The sequence below is a fragment of the Phocoena sinus genome, chromosome 12 (assembly GCF_008692025.1).
Source record: "Phocoena sinus isolate mPhoSin1 chromosome 12, mPhoSin1.pri, whole genome shotgun sequence".
Taxonomy (NCBI): Eukaryota; Metazoa; Chordata; class Mammalia; order Artiodactyla; family Phocoenidae; genus Phocoena; species Phocoena sinus.
This window is the reverse complement of record NC_045774.1, coordinates 71,134,575-71,151,760: the sequence shown is the minus strand read 5'-3', so window position 1 is coordinate 71,151,760 and position 17,186 is coordinate 71,134,575. Positions and strand designations below refer to the sequence as shown.

The 17,186-nt window shown below is 35.8% G+C and overlaps 1 long non-coding RNA gene across 1 annotated transcript in view; it reads left to right on the top strand.

Moving 5' to 3' along the window:
* The window catches only part of LOC116763188, a 122,959-nt gene that overhangs the window by 84,646 nt on the left and 21,127 nt on the right, over positions 1–17,186 (top strand). Inside the window, exons 3-4 of the long non-coding RNA XR_004352443.1 lie at positions 8,742–8,885; positions 15,369–15,434. This is a non-coding gene — a long non-coding RNA (uncharacterized LOC116763188). The remainder of the gene's footprint in view (positions 1–8,741; positions 8,886–15,368; positions 15,435–17,186) is intronic.

Sequence of the window (17,186 nt, the reverse complement as noted above, 5' to 3'; positions counted from 1 at the left end):
AAATGGATATGGTAAGAGAATAGAAAATTGTGAGGGGGTAGAATAAAGGCAGAAAAATAAGACTTAACTCTAGGGTTTGTAGGTGACGGTGAAGGCTACAAACACATATTTATACACACACACACATATACACATTTGCTGCTGCAAGGCCAAAAAAAACGCAACAAACAAACAAAACCCAAAATCCTTCACTTTAAGTGTCATAGACCCACGATGACTGGTGAATCCTAAGGAACAAAATTGGAACCCATGGTTGCTGTTAGGCTATTTTTCTTCTTTAGGTGCATAGTGAGTACTAGGGCCTTATTAGTCTGCTCATTCATTCAACAAACATGTACTGAGCAACAGTCACAGTGTCAAGAACCTTCCTAAGTGCCGGAGATTCAAAATGAGCAACAATGTAAGGTGGCTACAACAATGTAACAGGCTCCATCGCCAGCCACTCACCTCCTGCTGTGTGGCCCCGTCTGCAGGCCGGGGCTTGGGGACCCCTGGTTCAGGGTACGGGAAGGACAGAAGGCACCCTGGCCGGGTGGTGGAATCAGGAAAATGGGATGACTTAGTGCTGGATGCTGGAGCGGGGATTCTGGAGAGAACAGCCAAGGGGATGGTCCTAATGCAGGGAGGCTGTGTTCAAAGATGCCAAGTCATAGAATGGAAGTTAGAGAAGAAGCAACTCAGGCTTATAGAGTGGAAGTTGAGTACAGCATACAGAGGAAACCTGGACTCACAATCCTTCAAGGTTTAATGTTTCCCTTTCATTTTTGTCATTTTTCTAAAGGGAATGAAAAGCCTTTGGGTTAACCTAAGAATGGTTCACCCTAAATATAAGATCAGTAGCCACAAACAACTTGGGGACTATTTCTGACAGAAATGCATTTGAAAGGAAATTCTTCCGGGAAATTCATATTTTGGATGTGGCTTATTTCACCAACTGGAGGTGAATAAACTTGGATACAGACTGTGTCTATATCTGTTTATGCTTAGAAAACAATTTACAGTGCTGATGCCAGCTACAGTCAGCAGTCTGCATTTTTTTATTCCATCTAGGTAATTTAGGTAATGTGTAGAGTAGGTGCATAGGAAATATAGACTAGGGAGGGCCCCCAAAGCAGGATACGGCACCAAGGGTATTCGTGGATGCCCCTCACACCAGCGCATATTTTTAGTATCCTGTATCCAGCATCACTTCAGCAGCAGAGTTCTGGGTAGTCCGGTATGATGAGTAGTCTAGATTTTGGAGTATGGGCTGAAAAGAGTTCCATAAGGCCACCCAAAGCCTAGCACATGGTCTAGCTGGGACTTAATAAATGTGTTGAGTGAATGAATGAATTCCAGGTACTAATTGAGTTTAGATCATTAAAGCATTTTAATACTAGATCACTCTAGATGTATAATACTGAAAGAAAATTTTTTTTAAAAAACCATGGCCATATTGTTTACATAAGCTCCTTACTTCGTCTCATGATTTATGCAAAAAAGTGTTTCTTGGTGCTTAAATCTATAAAACCAAAGCCTTGGAATAAAATTGATGTTGAATTTTATCTGATTTGGCAATGACTAATTGAAAAGGAACAACTAAATGAAAAAAAGAGTTCCATGTGTTTCATTAAATGATGCATGTCTAATAAATGTTCATTTTTATGTTTATAAAACATTGAGTGTATATTAATGTTGCTTTTGATCAGCCGTGTGCTAATTATAATAATAATCCAATATAGAATACATGGTTTAATATTTAGAGCCTTATGTCATATAATAAAAAATATTTAAATTTATATACACATTTTTGTTGCAAAGAAATATCGGATCCTCAACAGAAGACAATCCTGAAAATATACTCCAGTAGGATGGGATTCTACAGGGGAAGTAGGATGGAAATACAGGTCAAAGGAGGGGGAAAAAAACAATGTAAAATTTCCAACTTGTTTGTGTATTTTTTACAACTTTTTTGAGGTATAATTTGCATATCGTAAAATGTACCCCTTGTAACAGTGCAACTGCGCGATTTTTAGTAAATGTATACAGTAGTGCAGCGTTCCCACATTCCCACTTGGGACCATCTCCATTATCCCAGAAATACCCTTGAGCCCACTGGCAGTCAATCTGCATATTCTAAAAATAGAAAACAATGGGTATCAAATAGCTATGTTATTTAGATTTCACTGAAAACATTTAAAAGAGTGAAAATGTTGATATTTACAATGCACTGGAGATTGTATCTGATGTATCTATATAAAACTATAATAAACATTTTCAGATATCAACCTAAGAATAAGAGAAGGGAGCTCCTAGCTAATAAAAGAATGTAAGGGTTACCCAAGCACAAATGACTGAAAACCAATAGCCTACCTCTTATCATTGATCATTAATTATATAATAGTTTACTCTGTAGTGTTTTCTTTCTATTTTATTTGATAAAATAGGGAAAAGTCTGGTCAATTCTGTACTTGTTTGGTTGGTTGATTGAAGTAGTTTATGATATTACTGACTTTGATCCAAACCGGGGGGTTCAAAATGCCTTTTTCTTTCAAAAAAGTTGCTGTACCCTAGTCTGTATCACGGGAAGAGCAATAAAATACTTCTTCCTCATTTAGAATGACACAGGACAGATTTTCAAAGTCAGAAGACAATGTAATTATATTCTTGGATGACAGCTAATGTCATGTTTATGCTCTGAATCTTTGGCAATATTTCTGTTGACTTAGGCCCCCTGGGATTCTCTTGGGCTTTCTTTTTTTTTGTCCCTTCATTTTTCTTTTGATCTGGTTATTCTGGTGGTAACAATTTTCATTCGATAAAACTCTTAGACCTTACTGCCATGAGGTAAACAATATACATTTACATTTTGTAGATGCAATAAGACTCCAAATCTCATTTTTAAATTAAGTTCCATAAAAATGTTTTGTATATATGTATACACACACACACATACATATATTCTCATGGATATATATGTATGTCTAAAAAATAGATTTTAAAGGATAATCTTGGACTCCATCCTCACATATAACCTTCTCTAAGACCATGAAAGGATACACAATTTTTTAAAAAAATCAGGAATAAAACTTGCTTCTGATGCATAAAAATAAAAGGTGGGTTTGTTTTATTTCTCATTGACTTGCATACTCCATATTCTTAATAAAAAAAATAGAAAATCCCCCCAATTACTAGAGATTAAACTGTAAGGGTCTACATCAGCATGATAAAGGTTTCAAACTGTGATTAAGGTTCCAATCTCATGACATGTGGAATAACCTATGTAATTATATTCCCCTTAGTGCTACAGAAAAGTCCAAGTGACTGTAATACATGCTAACTTAATCTTAGCCACAGAAAATGTGTTTCTAATTTTCAAATTCGGCAATTTTTCAATAAAAGTTGTTGCACTTCGTCTGATCTATTCTCAAAATACGGAAGTGCTTGAAGCCCGACCACCTGCAATAACAGATCACTGCTCTCTAAAATATTACCATACACCTACAATGTGGACGCACAAAGCTTTGCTAAAAAAGATCTTTGTTGTTTTTTCTAAAAGAAAGAAGTGATCCCAAAGTAAAGCTGGTTTTCAGCAGCCTCTCTGCTCCAAATGTGACTGGCATCAAAGTCTAATGAAAACCTGTTTGCGGACACTGGACCCATTCCAAGGTACACCATTGGCATATTCTAGACCCCTTGAGACATGACTCATATAAAAAACACAGGGCTGTCATCGGACGGCTGGTGGCTCAAATAAATCAAATTTACTTTCAAAACTGAGGCATACCAAAATTTTATTAGGTGAAACTTGGGCATTTCTTATAGCCAACTTGCACGTATATTTTTTTTATTACTTACAGCAGTTAAAAGGTATGCTACCAATCACATGCAAAACAAGAAAAGATTGCAGAGTACATTTTTTACTGGGTGGTAATAGGAACTACCTTTTTTTTTTTTTTTTTTAAGAAAAAGAGCAATTCCAAATAAGTTAATAATAGGTGGCATCAAAGAATTCAGCTCAGTGTTTATGTAATTCATAAGCCCTCTGGTGCATATTTCTCCATTGCACCTCTATTTAGCAGACCCCATCACTAGTCTTAAAAACTGACTTTTGCCCCAAAGTGATTTCTTGCTCACTAAAACTATCAACTGTACCACACTTCATGGGATGATGACATATAGTGTTTATAATGTGCATTTATGAGAAACAGACATGAACATACTCAAGTTCTTGATGATCTAAAAGGGATTAAACTTTAAGCTTCAAAGACCTACTACTGCTTATACTCTAACCCGCACATTAAGTCAGTTTCAAATTCCGGATTAGGAAAGTTCAGTCTTCTCTTTAGTTAAATATTAGAAATTTCTCTATTTTTAAGTCTAATATGTTAGACCTTTTAAATATGTTAATCGGTCATCAGAGGCATAGCACAAAACAGGCCCTTGCCCAGTGAATAGCATATTTGCAAATTAATATTCACTTTTTAAGGCCACGTCTGTCACATTTCAAAAGTGGTGGCAGCTTATTTTCCTTCAGTGGCAACTCCTTCAACAGTCTTACCTGGTGAGGCGTGTACTATTGTGTATATGTTTTAGTACACACACAAATCTTAGCGGATGGTACATAGATTTCAATTGTCTTTGTCAATAGAGTTAAATATTTTTTCATATTGTAATTGGCCAGTCGTATCTCTTTTATTTTTTTGGTAAATTTTTTTTTTTTTTTTTTTGCGGTACGCGGGCCTCTCACTGTTGTGGCCTCTCCCGCTGTGGAGCACAGGCTCCGGACGCGCAGGCTCAGCGGCCATGGCTCACGGGCCCAGCTCCGCGGCATGTGGGATCTTCCCGGACCGGGGCACAAACCCACTTCCCCTGCATCGGCAGGCAGACTCCCAACCACTGTGCCACCAGGGAAGCCCCGTATCGCTTTTGACTGTTGCCTGCTTATGGTCTTTAGCTCATGTTTGGTTTTTTCTGTTGGTGTGTTTGCTGACCTTACTGATTGGTAATTGCTCTTAGAATATTAACCCTTTGTCAAAGATGTGGCAAATCTTTTTCCCAGTTTCATAATCTGCCTTTAATTTTGTCTTTTTTTTCCCCCTAAACAAAATTTTAAAATAAATGATAAAGTCAAAGCTAGTAATCTGTTCAGAGGGAGAAGACTATTCAGGTTGAGGGAGAAAAAGGAAACAAACACAGGCAGCCGGGAGTGAGGCCAGTTCCTGCACGGCTGCTCTCAGCCACTGTTGTCTTCTCTTCCCATCACAGTCCTGTCCTTCCAAAACCCTGAATTGAGCTCACTCCCGTAAAATACGCGGTACTGCGTCATTTGGCATGGATGGACTTACTGTCCTGTATTGCTCCTAGGATAATTCTTGTAATCATTCATGAATTCTCAACCAGATTGTAAACAATTTGAGGACAGAAACACTTTTCTATATTTCTTTCATAATTTTCGTACTTCTAGCACCATGCTCTGCAGGTAATAAGCCTTGAACAATTACTTGTTCATTGATTACAGATGTGTTTCCTCCCTTGCATTCCATGGCCAAATGATTCCATTTTTCCTTTCTTGAATATTTTGTGGAGGCTAAGTTTATGTATGAAAATCACTGAGCCATTTTAAATGAAGTGATTTCTGTTCTGACAAATTACTAGTCAAAGTTCTATTCAGAGTAAGTGACTTCCTTAAGTGATGGGTAAATTCAGTCAAAATAGTTGATTTGAGCCTTTGAGTTGACCCAGCTTGCTCTCAGTCAGTAAGAACACATAGAAAGTTGGGTTTCCCTGGATGCCTCCACTGCTTGCCCAGTGAATTGTGGGGAATTCCTAGAATGATACTAAAATAGAGAAGCTATACTGGTGGTATAGCTGGTGGTCTTTCCTAGAATGATACTAAAATACAGAAGGTATACAAGAATATATGTGAAAGTATTTCTAGGAGATCTTTAAAAAATACGTATGATAATATAATTTTAATAGATTATTGGTTTAGTTTTGGGGTAAAAGCCATTCTTTAAGACCAGTGATGGGGCCTGCTAAATGGAGGTGCAATGGAGAAATCTGCACCATAGGGCTTGTGAATTACGAAAACACTGGGTTGCATTCTTTGACATCACCTATTACTAACTTATTTGAAGCTCCTTTAAAAAAAAAGGTTCAGTTAAAGCCATTCAAGCTAAGCCCATAAAGGAATGCAATTTTTACCAACCTAATTGCCAAAGAATGATTAAAAATTATAACACTTGAGGTTGTTAAAGATTGAGAGGTGGAAACATTTGTTCACAGATCCTGGGAGGATAAATTGTATCGATTTTGGAAGGCACTTTGGCAATATGTATTAAAAGTCTTAAAATATATACTAATCTTTGACCCAGAAATTCTATTTGTAGGACATATTCTTAAGGGAATAATTATGGATGTGTTCAAAGGCTTAAAGATAAGAAGGATTACAGCATTGTTTAAGATAACAAAAACTTGGAAATGATGCAAAGATCCAATAACAGAAGATTAAATAAAGTTTAAAATTAATAACTTATTAAATAATATTAGTGATATGGAAGTATGTCCTGTACACTAAGATACAGAGTAGGTTACAAACACTATATGGAATACATTTTATATTTTAGTAAGCGTATACAGAAAATAAATTAGAGATACATTAATATGTAACCAGTGTAATAGTAATTCTCTGGGTGCTGGGAATACAGGTTACTTTTCTTTATTTTAGTGTTTTTTTAATTAAAAAAATATACTATTTTTTGTTATTTAAAGAAGTCTATTCATAAAACAAGCTGCAGAAAAGAGTTTGAGGCTAAAGTGGGTTGTACATATTTAAGGTGGTTTTCTTAGCCTGCAGCACCAATGGTTGCTATGGATCGCTTAGAAATTCTTCTGGACTTTCTAACAATATGCATTTCCAACAGGGATTTATGATAATGTCCTTTTCTTTTCACCGTAGCTTCAGCAAGAGGCTAAATAATAATGTTATAGAGTTTAATAATGTTATAGAGTTCTGTTAATTTACTTTTTAAACCATCTTTTGCAGTTTCTTTTTTAAAGGGCTGCATTTAAACTTGTTTCATCAAGGTGACAGCTAGCAGCTTAATTTTTTAAATTTCAAGTAATAGGTGTAAAAGTGAAACAGTTAAAATATGTATAATTGTACAGAATTTTATCGGTGTTTTTTGATAGATTTAAGAGACCTTTTCCTAAAATGTTCTTGTGTGTGGAGAGAAATGGGTTCTGGAAGAAATATGCTTCGTGTTCTTCCTGTATGACTTACCTCAGGAGAATTTAAGGGGCAGCACGAACCAAAATCTCCAAGTTGTAACCAGGCTTTGCTTCATGGCTTTAAAGACAACTCTTCCTTGACTGTCTTAACTAACGGAAGAAATAGTGGGGATGATCATAATAAATAACCAAAAGCTTTTGATTATTGTCTTTGCAACAAATGATATAATTTTTCAACAAATATTATACTAAATATAATTGCCATTGATTATTGAAAGGATGAGTTTGGGAAACACATAGAAACATCTGAGGGAAGCTGGTTTAAATTTTAAATAATTGCAGAGAGAAACAAGATAGACTATGGATTTAAAAAGTTAGTTGTGCCATGTTTCTTTGCCAGGTTGGCTCCAAATTCTATCTTGAAACATAAGGATATGATTAACTTGCAGAAATTATTTCTTCTGGAAAAGTGTAAGTTTATTCTCACCCATACTCTGAAAATGAAAACGTTTCCCAGACTGTTCCAGTATGATGGTTTTTCTTTAGGTCGAATCAGACCTTTGGGCCAAAGCCCTTTATCAACCAGTCAACAGGAAATCTTTTCTCAGTCATGAAAAATGATTTTTTTTTCTTTATAAACATTCCTGAGAAAGGGGGAAGTTTTCTTCAGATTGAATTTATAAGTTAGAGGGGGATTTCTTCCATGAATAGAATGATTTTGTTCCCATATTTGAAAAAATAACATGGGTAGTGTCTGAGGTTTTGATGAAGGGACTGAGGAAGAATAACCTGAGTTGTGCTTCTGCAAGTGACGGAACCCAGCGGCGATAGAAATACGATCCTTTGCGGAGGGAGTTCTCTTTTGTAAACTGGATTCTATGTCAAGTGATTCCAAATCCCCATCTGACCTTGTCACCAACCTGACCCTATTCCAACTCATTAGGAGCAAAACTAGTGACCATTTGGAACGAAGTACCTTCGTGGTCAGATAGGAGAGCTAGACAGTAGGAGCATTTTACTCTGTAACCTGAGTTGCAACCACAATCCTCTGAAAACCTCCCACAGTCTCCTTCTCAGATAGTTCTCCTGCAATTATCTTTGCCCCTCCTTCCCCAGCTGCTTTCCCCTCCTCATTAAAGGTATAAGAGCAGCTAACTGGAGAGGTGTTCATCTGGCTGAAGTTTTCTTAGTTTTGTAAAAGACAGTGTGGCATACTCATGCTCCCAAGCCTTACAGATAAAACTAGAATGTCATTAGCAGAAGTAAAGTGAGAACAGTAGGGAGAACACTGCACCAGGACTCAAGACACCTACATTCTTACATCTCTCTCTCTCATGCATGAGGCTTGTCGTTAAAATAGTCATTTGGTGAAACTTCTTTGTGCCTCATTTCCTTCTCTGAAAGAAATGAGGAGTTATGCTACCTAGGTCCTTTCCAGCTTTCATGGTCTGTGAATCTAAATCTTTTACAAACTATCCTTAAAAATGATTTTTATTTCCCTTCTTCAATAAGACAAACCTTTTTTTCAGTCCAGTGATATCAAAGGATTACAGCCTGATTTGCCACAAAACTTCTCAACAAGTCTGATCATACAAATATTCTTGGAGATTATTTTAGGAAGCCTATATGCTAGTACTTTTGACTGCAGGAAGGGAAACAAAGTTTCTCCGAAGGTAAGTGTGTGTTTATTTTATCTTGTCTTATTTTACTTTTATTCTATTTATTTTATTTTCCAGGGGGCTCATATGATAGAACAAAGTACAATATTAAGTGGTTAACTCATTTATAAACATCCTAATAAAGTAAAAAAAATTGAAACCATAAATATAGCATCATTACTGCAAAACAATACAAACTTGCTCCATCTACTTGGCTTTCCTACTCCTTATGATAAGTAACTAATTAGATATGATTGTGCAAGTCAAAAATGTTATTTGCAACCATTGTATTTATATGTATTCAAAATCAGTATTAAATATCAGGAATAAAACAATTATTAATTTCTAGTAAAATCCAGAGTGCACTTTTTTACCTTCTTCATAGAAGATTGTTGAGCATTTTTATTGTGATTCAGAATGTACCTTTGATAACTGACTACTTCACACGTTTTCCTGCACTTGATCCATATAAAACTGGTTTGCCTGCAAACTCTGATCTCTTTTTGAATTTTGTAGTAGAGAATTATCAGTCATTAAATATATTCACACTCTTATTTTGAGATTAAAGGAGTTGCTGTTCTCTCTCTAAATATTATCATTATTGTTATTAAACTTACGGAATACCAGATATTTTCTCCAAAAAAGAAGGAGGTGGTGACTTTACCCTCTTATGGCTTCTAAGAAACCCCAGTCACTTTAAATACCATCTTCTTGACAGATAAACTGCCTCAGATGAGTTGTATTAATAAAATATATCAACATTTGAATAGGTTTTATAAACACATTTGTTTTGATTCAGTAAGTATTGATAAAGCTCCTTTTATGAAAAAGATTATTTCAGGGACCATGTGACATACATAAAGCAATACATTAAGGGTTCTACCTTGGTATAGCAAAAATATATAGTTGGAGATAAACCAAGAAAACCAAAACAGCTATAGCAGAGTTCAGTAAATGGCAGAATACATTGTTCTATGAAGCAAAGAAAAAGTGTGGTGCCTGGGTGGTTGATCAGATGGGACTACCTGGAAGAAGTTATTTGAAATTAGCTGTTAGTACATCCCTTCAGAGATTGCTATGGGGACAAAGTATTCCAAGTGGCTCCAGACTGGCTAGGTAAGGACATGTTAGAAACACTGAAATTGGCCCAAGTTCTCCTGGTGTTAGTACCTCCACTTAGAACTAGTTCCCCATATCACTTGCTAGTTATTGGTTGCACTCTTCCTACAAGGATTCTAACAAAGGCCACTGAGCTTAACTGTGTAGAATGCAGAAGTGGAGGAACAACAAGAAGCCAGATTAGAAAGGCAAACTGGACCCACGCTGTGGAGGGTCCTGAATGCCACACTGAGTGTGGAGCTGGCTCTAGGGACAACCGGAAGCCATTCAACCTTCTGGGCAGAGTTGCCCCATAATCAGATTTCACACCAAACTGCTAGCTGTGCATAGGACTGCTTGGCCCAGGGAGTGTCCTTGGATTCAGAAACAACAATGTGGAAGTTTTTGAATACTTGACCCTGGGTGATGGCAGTGAGAAGAGGGAAGGAAGTGGAGTGGTTAAAGAAACAAACAAGGAGAAAATTGGTAATCTCAATTATGTAAGAAATAATTCTCAATTATTTAATACCATGATGGTTCCCAAAAGGGATTTTAGAATTTTCTACTTAATGAAAAATAGAACCAACAAAATTCTCTGTAGCTCAGGGTAACTAAGCAGAAGGTCAAGGAAGGGATGAAGTAATTTTGTTAATTTTCTTAATTCTTTTTTAAAATATTTTCATTAGCTTTTGGTGTTAACAATTGGCTGAGACCTGATTTTCAAATGGATTTCACAATGAATTATTTTCTGCTTTAGAAATTTAGAAAAAAAAACAATGTTTAAAAAAATAATCGTTAAAAGTAATTCTATCAAATCAATTTTTAAGGGGACTCTAAAATTTACAGCTTCAGAAAATCAAACTAAAAAATATTTTGTCATATTAGAGTAAGTGATATTTGTACTTTTCAATTTTTAGAATTTTAATTATTGAATTAAATAGAAATGAGTGTCTCACTACTTGAAATTGACTCAGTTTTCATGGGTTATTTTAAAAATTTCCTGAAAATGTAGACAACCTAAAAATGCATTTGGAAAAAAAATTAAACATGAATCATAAAGGCCTACAGTCAAGAACTTTATATTTAAATAGAATTACTTTTTACAGGTATTTATTTTATAGCAAATACACGACAAAGTACATATACCTTCATATATATACAAGACAACCCCAGTAGTCCAAATAAAAAGTGTAAGTTACAAAATCAATAATAAAATGATTATTTCAGATACAGATTCATATGCTTTCATAAGTTTTCTCTTTCTCAGCCTAAATATCTTATTTACATAGAAAAATTATCAAATGAAATAATGATGTCAATAAAACAAAACACTGACATCTCACAATAAAAGAGTCATTGGACACAGAAAACAATTTGAACTTTTTAAGGTACAAAATAAGAAACATGATTTTTACAAAGAGATTAATTCTAAAAATGGCAGCATGTTGAACTCAAAAAACCTCCTTCCAAGGTGGCATAATTAACAACCAAAGTCAACTTTCTCACATTATCACAGAATTGTTCTTTTCACCACACTGCATGAGACATATTCGTACATCAAGTAGAGCTAGCTGGAAAAGGAATCCAAACGGGCCTATTTTTAAATGATAATATTTGTAGATTCATTGATAACATGTCAGGTGACAGAGAAAACATTGACCCAGAAGATTATAAGTCAAAAAACGTTTTCATTGCTGAGTAATACTAATAGTAATAATGCTTGTCACAGCCTTGAAGAAAAATACTTGGGAGAACCATATTTACTCTGCCAGAAAATTTCCTAACAAATTACTAGAGTTGCAACAGTCGTTAGAAATAAGTAATATGGGCTTCCCTGGAGGCGCAGTGGTTCAGAATCCGCCTGCCAATGCAGGGGACACAGGTTCGAGCCCTGTTGCAGGAAGATCCCACATGCCGCGGAGCAACTAAGCCCGTGCGCCACAACTACTGAGCCTGCGCTCTAGAGCCCACGAGCCACAACTACTGAGCCCATGTGCCTAGAGCCCGTGCTCGGCAACAATAAGATTTGAATGGCCGTAATGAAAACCTACACACCGCAACGAAGAGTAGCCCCCGCTCACCGCAACTAGAGAAAGCCCGTGCACAGCAACGAAGACCCAACACAGCCAAAAAACAAACAAATAAATAAAATAAATCTATATTTTAAAAAAAGAATATATTATGGTAGCACCGCAAGAAGGCTTTACATCAAGAATTCCTTCTAAACATCCAGAGACTAAGTAATATATTGTCTTATTTATACAGGTGCTCTCAGATATAAATGTCAGTCTATAGATCTGAATTACACATATTATCAAAATGATAATCTAATAAAATCCAAGCATCCACAGTCCTATCTATTTTCAGATTTTTGCAAAAAATACTATCAGAATACCACTTTCCGTTGGTTCGTATTTATTTGCATTGGCTGTCCAAAGGAAAAGTTTTGTCAACAGTTTATAAACTAAAAGAGAAATTGAAAAAAAATTGGACATTTTTCACTTTGCAGATTTGCTGAAGTATAGGTTTTGGCTTCAAAATAGCTTATTTGATGGAAATTTGCAAAGATTATGGAAAATGTATTCATATGTAATGACAAAGCCAAAATTTCAACTTTAGTAAATTGAGATTAAAATAATTGGCAAGGGATGTGTAGTCAATACAATAATTTGAGTATTTACAAAAACTTATTAAGACCAAGTAACATTTGTGTATTGTTGAGGAAAATCTTCATCAGTATTTGAAATACTTGATTTTTAAAAATACCAATTGGATTTGAAATTTGTTTTTGTATAACAAGAAATTCAAATATATTTATCAATGAAGGAAAAAGAAGAGTTGTTATATTTAAAACATCGATATACCATTGGTGTTTAAAGAGTTTGCATTGTTCGAATTGTGCTCAATGGTATGAAGGAGTCTGTCAAAAAGAGAAAAAGTAATAAATATGTTTTTGCTATTTGCTACCTCCTACTCCTGTGAACAAAGTTTCTCACAGATGATTTCTATCAAGAATGTGAAGAGACCATCATTAAAGAAATCTTGATTAGGATGTATGTGTGGCCAGCAAGCCATAAAACTATCATAAAATGCTATTATGCTAAAGCAAGCTCCAATTTCTCATTTTAAAATGTGAAAAGATTTTATTTGGAAATTGTATACAAACTCAGCATGTAATATTCTCCCTAGCATTTGTGGTTTGCTTTTCTTAGCATATCTATATAAGGTAAAGAAAATACCATATTTTTTTTTGTATATAAGTGCCAAGTGCCATGTAGAAACCTCCAAAATCCTCCCCAGTTTACTCTGATGTGCTGTACAAATACAAACGTTTTATATGTGACTTGATATGAAAAAGCTTGGGAATAACTGCCCTAGGGGAATGAATTTAACTGATTGTTAGGCAAAGTACAGTAGAGCAATGAAAAGCCCAAGATAACCCAAAAGTCAAAAATATTACCAAGGAGAAAAGTGTGACTTGACATTAGCTCAAATGTGACTTTAGCTCAAGTTGTTTCTTAGGAGATTTAAAGGAGCGTGTGCTCTCCTCAGACATCAGAGTGTAAAGACACTCCAGAAAGCAGCACACCCATCCTCTGCCACATTTCCCTAATGGGGCTCCCAGTGCGCTAATGGTGGAAACCTGTATGGGCATTAGTTGTGGTTTCTTATAAAGACCACGTACAGAAGTTGTCTGAAGTTGTAGTCAATGACTGAATCTTACAGAACTTGAGAGAGTTTGGTATTTGGGAAAATCGCTTCAAAGCTTCACTCTTCTGGCGACTATCTGGGAACAGGAAGGGAAGAAGCATGAATATACTCTTAAAATAACGTACATCAATAAATCAACATTCATACTAAATTCTTTAACTGAGTGGTGATACAGATCAGAATTTCTGTTAACTGTGGAGACACAAAGAATCTTTTAAAAAATATGCCATTTTAAAATCCCATCCAGGAATAGGTCTGAAGTTTTAAATATGTATTCCAATAACTCGTATTTCTTAGGACTTCTGTACTTTTTATCTCATCTACTATTTGAGGATTTTCCAGGTTCAATATTGTGTGCATCAAGTTACCCCATATTCTTGTATTTTTCAGAGAGTCTGAAGAGACAAAATAAAATACTTTCCTTTTGATCTAAAATGGCATTTCCTATTTAAGAACAAAAAACCACAAGAAAGTTTTAAGGCTCCTACAACTAATATATTCAAAACCTGTGCAGCTTAAGACTGAACATAAAAAAATTAAAAAAAACTGAACATGATTTCCAGTGAAAGGTTTCCAAACCTACTGGAAAAGGCTGTGTCAAGAGGAATGCCTGTGTGCTTACAAATAACAGCAAAACTCTGGGCTGCGAATAATAACCTATGAGTTATTGAAGGCATGAGAACTTGTAAAAAGCAACTGTAAAGCATTTTGTAAAATATTATTGCCATTCAAATGTTAAATGATGACAACAGAAGCTCTTCAGGGACTGGTAAAAAGCAAACACTGTTGGAAGAGGAACTATAAGGAAAAAGGAAAGAAAACAGAGTGGATATAAAGACCTCATAAATTTAGGAGAGAAAAAAAGACAATTGTGAGTGACAAACGGAGAAGGCTTACCAATTTTATGTCCTATTCCATCAAAATAAATAGCACATTTTTAATTTCAGGGGACTTGAAGCCAAATGGGAGAGTCAAAGTTAATCTCTTAAATGTTTATAGAGACATTTTTCACACATATAAGCAAATATAGAAGAAATATATACTAAGTGATTCTACTATTTTATAAGATTTATAGTACAATTGAATTCTTCTTAGGGAAACAAAGTAGGAAGGATGCATCTTTCTGCATTGTACTAATAAACAATGGAGCAGTCTATATGAAAGATAGAAAGACAAGATGTTCAGCAATCTTCCTTACTCACTCCTCAAAATCAAGGTCTTTGGAAAAGAGCCTTGATAATCGTCTTGTTTCCTAAGAACCAAACCTTCATATAATTATTATTATTATTATAACAATAAATACCCAACAGAGTACATTTAATTCTTCTACTTCTCTTTTGGAGTGGCAAAATCGATGTCATGGGGAACGCTTTCTGAAACTGGTATATTTAACTAAAATGAAGAAAAAAGAAAGGGTCCTTATGTAAATCAAATACAGGTTTTTCCAGTTCTGCAGAAAGGATTCCTTATTCTTTGCCCTATTTGGCACTTGTATGTTCTTAATTATTGCTGTTTGGCCTCTTAGAAAGAGAAAGTGGGATAAAACGTGAATCACGCTAGAATGTTTTCTGACTTAACAATAATGAATAGCTTTTTTTTTCTTTTTTAAAGATTAAAATAATAGGAGTAGGGTCAAAAGATTAACTTGATTATCTCTGTTTCACGGGTGTGTTTTTATCCATTTTACAGTGGTCATTTCCAGGAAGCAAGACTTACCGCTCATAGCTAAAGAAGACCAGTTTCTGGAGAAACAAGGTTTGTTCTGTGTTTATGTTGCATATTCCATTTCTTCATGTTTTATAGAGCTCACTTTTGTTTCCTCTGTAGGGCCTGGGTTATCTTGTTTAGATTTTATATTGTCTACATTAAAGGGTGACTGCTGAGTCCTCATTTCCCATACGCTGTGAAGAAAAGGTGAGAAGAAACAGGAGAGGGTATGAAAGAAGCAGAAGAGGGTAAGAGAGAGAAAGAGAGAGAAAAGAATCAAAGAGATTTCCTCCTACGCTGTCTGCCCCTGAAGGAAACATCTGCCTGAATGCTTTACTCTGGGAATGACCTGTTCACATAGTCCAAACTTAGAGGGAAGAAATACAAACTTTCTGAAAATTGAGAAACAAAAGTGAATGGGTAATATTATTTTGCTTCTTCAATATTATGTAAATGTTATAGCTAGAAAAACACATGTGCATATATTTAGGCAGAATTTATAAAGATCAGTGTTCAAATTTCAAGAAATGTGTACTAACTGAAAAGCCACCAATCCACATTGGGGAGCCATGGCGAAGAGGCAGGGACAACGTAGAACAAGGAGAGCATGATGTTTCAGCATCTTTGTCCAGTGGAGTCAATTTGTTTGACTCAGCTTGGGTTTAATCTCACCCTGTGTTCCTGGACTTACTATTGCAAAGCTTTGTAGAATTCTAAGTGAAGTCTTGCCTTCGTACTCATGGTCCCTTTCTAGCCCTGAAGTTACTCATCTCTAGAGTGAGCTCTGAGGCCCTGAAGCTTGGACACCACTGCTCACGAAGGCCCTGCCTAACCCTGCCTTGTGACAGGACTCTGTAAGTCACCCCATGTATGGCTCTGGGACCTGAGGACTTTCTCTGGAGCAAAAGCCATACCTTCCCTTGGCAGGTGCTTCAGTGTTTAACGATCAATGGCCCTTTCATCTGGATGACTGTTTTTTACAACAGAAAAATATGAATCTGATTTCTTTGAGGAGATAAAATGGATCCTTCTGATGAATGACTACTAAGGAGAGCATGGATTCACAAGTTAGGGAGATTCATGATGTACAGAAAGGGGCCAAATAAATGCCAGATTAGCAGAGGAGATTCATACATCAGAGGGGACTTCAGGCTGGCTTTAGGCCGGGTAACGGGGGCAGTGACCACAAGAGTTTAACTCACATCACAAGGTGTCAATGCCTCCTGAATTCCAGCTATCAAAAAAAGATGACTTTATTTGACAACAGACAGATTAAAGGGGAAAGGGGGATGGGTAGCAAATTATTGTCCAAAACAACCAAACATCTTTGTTGAATCAAAGGAAAACCATTTCAAAAGCCCCTGACTGAGCCCACTAAAGGTCTCCAGAGGAGAGAGGCTACCCTGGTCACCTTAGAAATCTGCTTTAAACCTTACGGTTTAAGTTTAATTTATTATTGGGTTTTTAAACCTTACGGTTTACGTTTAATTTATTATTGGGTTGGCCAAAAAGTTCGTTTGGGTTCTTCCATAAGATGGTATGAAAAACTCAAACGAACTTTTTGGCCAAGCCAATATATCCAAACCCACCTCCTCTGCTATCTTTTATCTTGCCATTCTTAATGAAGACAGAACTGCTGCTTCACCAAACCTTTAGTGACAACACATCTTACCCAGAACCACCAAATCAGACATTTGTCTAAAAACATATTGTCTTAGTTCCCAGTTTTACAAGAACAATAGTATTTCAGGAGACAATGGCCTCCTTAAACTAGGAAATTAGTTTACTTCTTCCACAGTG